Source organism: Galeopterus variegatus, unplaced genomic scaffold (assembly GCF_000696425.1).
Source record: "Galeopterus variegatus unplaced genomic scaffold, G_variegatus-3.0.2 Scaffold285, whole genome shotgun sequence".
In the NCBI taxonomy this organism is placed as follows: Eukaryota; Metazoa; Chordata; class Mammalia; order Dermoptera; family Cynocephalidae; genus Galeopterus; species Galeopterus variegatus.
Window position 1 is genome coordinate 653,229 of NW_007726396.1, and position 4,694 is coordinate 657,922.

The window sequence follows — 4,694 nt, forward strand, 5'->3', positions numbered from 1 at the left end:
TGTCCCGCCGCCACAGCGGCGTCTGGATGGAGCCGCAGTTCACGCACTCGCGGCTCTCGGGCAGGTCCTCCAGCAGGTCTGTGGCGAGACGGGGAACGAGCGGCCGTGAAGTCGCGCCGGGCCCGTCCCCTCCCCTCCCGCACCCCGGCGGCACCCCCAGGCCCCCCGGTGCCAGTGCTGGAGGCGCAGCCCCGCCGGCCGGCCCGCGCCCTTCCCCGAGCCGCTTTGCTCCTCGCCGAGGCGGGAGCCGGGTTTTCACCTCGTCGCTATTGACCTGCTGACCATTTGTCCAATTCTTCTGCACCCCATGGACGCCCCCAGTAAAGACCCCAGGAGAGTTGCCGGGAGCAGAGGACCTCAGAGTCTGAGATGCGCTGTGGGGAGATCGGCTTGGGTCACCTGACCCCTACTCTCAGGCTGTCCCCGAGCTTTTTAAAACTGAAATCCATCATAATTACAATACGCCACTTGCCAAACCCGAGCAAGCCACACAATATTAACACTGACCACTGACCCCCTTTGCAACCCATGAATATCCCGGGACACAATGAGGTTGCCTTACTTAATCTCAAGTAACTTTTTAAGTATTTTCTATACCTCCCACCCTTTTTCCCAATAAAAAATTGACAAGTGATATTAGAAGTTCTGTTCTTGGGCACTCAATTAATTCGAAATGAGAAAATTGCCGAGGTCTTCTCAAGGGGGAAAAAGCACTAACATTACTAAGCACAGAGGTTAAGTTTTATTTTCATGCCACAAGGATCAAAAACTAAAATATTCTGCTTGTGAAGTGGGTCTAATTGCTTCTATCTGCAAAATTTTTACAAAAGGCTGGTACTTCCCTGAGACCTTCCCAGTGATAAATAAAACTATTTTCCTATACTGAAATTTCAATTTATACAGTCTATTTAAGATGTGTTTATTTCACATCACTTTATTACTTTGTTTTTGTTTGTTTTTGTTTGGGAGGGGGGAATTCACAACTAACATAAACCTGCTAATAAAAAAAAACTTAATTAAGCATAAATGCTTGCTACATTACCCCTTAAGAAGGTTAAATATGAAAGAATAAGTATCTGTTCTCTAGAATGAGACAGAAATTTATTAAGTATAGTCTTTTAAAAAATAAATGTCTGCTACTGTTCCTGGTTCTTCACATTACAAAGGGCTTAAATGTTCTAATTTGGCATTCTTGAAGGAGCACTTCTGAATCATTTTTTAAAGTAAATAAACATTACATTTAGAGTTTTATTTCACGATTATGTGTGCTAGCGAACCTCTCTATTCCTTCTCATTCCCCCGTGTTTCTAGCTTGTGTCTACCATTAACTGTAAAGACATTTAAATACGACTTTAGCATAAAACCTCTTTAATTCCATTAACACTATTTACCCTGCAAAACAAGTCTCCTTCCTCCTCATTTCTTAAGTTATTTCTTAAGTTTAAAAGAAACTAGCATCCTACACAACCCGAGTTCAAAGTTGTCACGGGGATACTGCAACTTACAACACATCACAAAGATTTATTCTTCACCGCCCTAAAAGCCTCTATTGACTACGGTAATCAGTAAAATGCTCAGGACTTCAAGGACACTGAAGTTAAACAAGGTATTTGTCTTTGTTGTTGACTTTAAAATGTTACCTATCAGAACCCCTCTGGATAGAGGAGCAGGGCATTCCCTGAACCAGTGCTGCCTGGCTTCCTTTCCTTCTTCTGGGAACAATAAGGACTCCCAGAAGACAGTGTGAACTCCCCAGGTAGAACTCTTTAGGCATCTGAAAACCCAAAGATAAAATTTAATTTAAAGCTCACCTTGGATTATTACAATCAAGGAAGTTTGCTTATTTTTAATTAAATAAAATCTTTCTCTCATTCTCTCCCTACTTCTCCCCCACCCCCACCAGGCAGCTACAATTCCATAACTCTAACTAAAAAAAATTTTAATGACGTTTTTATAAAAATTTTAAAATCTGATTGCGCTGGAAGCTTGTACACCTACTCAACTCACCACCTCTCCTCTCAGGCTTCTTGGGTTGCCCTGGGACTCAGGGGAGAAGGAAACAGACATTCAAATCAAACACTGGTCCTAGAATACAGGGCGGGAGCTTAAGAGGATGTAGGGCCCAGTGAATGAAGGGCTGTGAGAACCCTGGAGCCCACCCCACCTACCACCAGTCAGAGAGGTGTTTGGGGGTTAGTTTCCAGAAGCCTCCACACTGTGCATGTTGATAAAGCTGAACACTCAGGTTTTAGCCCTGGTGTTTGCTCAAATCAGTTAAAGAGTTCGCCCCCCAAAAATGGTGTATATAAAAAAATAATCATAATCAAAGTGAAGAAAGAGGAAATCTAGCTAGGAAGCTAACATCCAAACACCTGTGAAGATAAGCAAAGTTAGGGTCAGTCAGCCCCCACCCCATCACAAATGCTCACTTGGTCCCAGTCGCTTCCTGCTTTCTTAAAAGACTCTTTTTGCAAAAGCTGGGTGTTCACAAATCTATCCCCCCCCTTTTTTTTTTAAATATGTATTCTGGGTCTATAGACGATTTTTCTAATTTTGCAGAGTCATGACCAGGAAAAATTAGAGGAAAGATAGGCTAACTTTAAAATGAAAAGAAACACAGAAGTTGCCTGCAACTGCACCATCTGCCTGTACAAGGATTTCTCATACAGAACCAGTTACTTTTTTTTTTAAATATGTATTCTGGGTCTATAGACGATTTTTCTAATTTTGCAGAGTCATGTCCAGGAAAAATTAGAGGAAAGATAGGCTAACTTTAAAATGAAAAGAAACGCAGAAGTTGCCTGCAACTGCACCATCTGCCTGTACAAGGATTTCTCATACAGAACCAGTTACTGTAAACATCTGAAGACTCCACTTTCATCTTTGGACTAGCTCTCTCTGTCATGTAAAATGTTGGAAGACTATGGGAAAGGAATCTGGAGATCACACTAAGGTGTGTCAAAAAAACAGGCAGAGCTGCTGGATCTTGCCCAACTGCAGCTACCCGTCACCCAACTCAAACACCCTGGATTCCCTACAGGACTCCCAGACAAAAGAAGCTTCACACCCCAACCACCATCTCCTTCCTGTCCAAGGCAGATTCCTAGTCTCCCATTCCGTCTGCTCCTGGAAGCCAATAGTTCTCTATTCTGCAGGAAGGGTGACAGCCCTCTGCTCTCTCAAGTCCCAACCCAACTGGCAAATCTCAACAGGGTCCACACTCCACACACACATGACAAAGATGGTCTCCAGGGCCAGCTTTGCAGGAGAAGAAGAAAGAATTTGGAGACCACGGTCTTGCAGCCCTTGGAAGAGAGCGAGTCCTTGTTATCAAGAAGTCTATTTGCCCTCTCCCAATGTTACCAGCAGGGAGCCATTCGAATCAGTTCCTGCACTTCCAGGCCATTAGTGTTTCCAGTGCTCTATGTCTTTAGAACATTTGGAAGACTGGTAATACCTTACTTTATCCTAACTAATCAGGGTCCCTAAAAGGGCTTGCTGTCCCTAAAGGGTACACCAAGGCTCTCAGGCCTGGAGTACACAAGAAACTGCGGTAGGACAGTTTAGACTGATGTGCCTCTCTCCTCCTTACCACTTCTGTGACTCTGGGGCCTCCCACAGCTCCCCAATAAACAAACAAACAACAAAAAGATTTTGTCTTGCCTTAGAGGAAAGGTTGTCAAATAGATGAAGTATACAGTAAGACAGAACAGCGAAAGCGACAAGAAAGCTGTGGCTGAGAAAAGAAGCCAAACAACACAGCTCACAATCTCCCCTGCCAGAACAGATCAAAACATCCTTCAAAATGAGGTATTTCCAGGTATTTTTGCCAATTGTGTTTTCCCAGTTTACCCACAAATAGCCTCCAGACACGGGAATGAGTATGAGTGAAACGGGAAACTGGAAAGTTGGTCGGCTAAACTCTGAAAGAAGAATAGGTGTCCCAGCTTCAGGGTCCCTGGGTCCCCGCCTGGCCACATGAGCGGCCACCAAGAGCAGCAGCCCCAGCCCCAGCTGAGACCAAGCCTGAGAGCCCATGCATCAGCTTTCCTTCAGGATAAAGTCACAAGGCTGACCAGTCCAGGTATCGTCTCATCTTTTCCTTCCCTTTCTCACTTGGGGGAAGGGGGATGCCAACTAGGTTCCCTAGGTACCTACCTGGATCCTTTTCTGTTGTGCTTTTAAATACTCTCCTCCAGGACAACACACACACAACTCATCTTTGAGAGTTAAGTTGGGCGAGACTACACGTGCATATGTGTGTATTTGAGCAGAGGGTGAATCGAGTGCCCAACACTCTCCCAAACTTACTCCCACCATGAAATCTCTCTCTTCCCACTCACCCGAACTAGGGGCTGCGACGGGCTCAGGCCTTGTCACTTCCCTCCCAACTTCATATTTTCCGCGGTTGCCGTCCCCCTGCACTAGTCATCAAGTCCCCTGAGCTTTTCCAGGTACAGATGTGCGTTTAGTCTTTCGTGGAAATGAACTGAGACAGTCTACACAACCAAATCGCTACATCAGCGCGACCAGACTCTGGTCATCCTGCCACAGGCCTGCAAATCCTTCCTGGGGCCAGGCCGACCTCGCTGCACAGGGACAAGAAAGCCCTGAAAACAGGACCCAAGTAGCTGCTCCACACACCGGGCGCTCCAGCGCCTGGGACCCGCACCCCCACACGGCGGCGCCCCCCC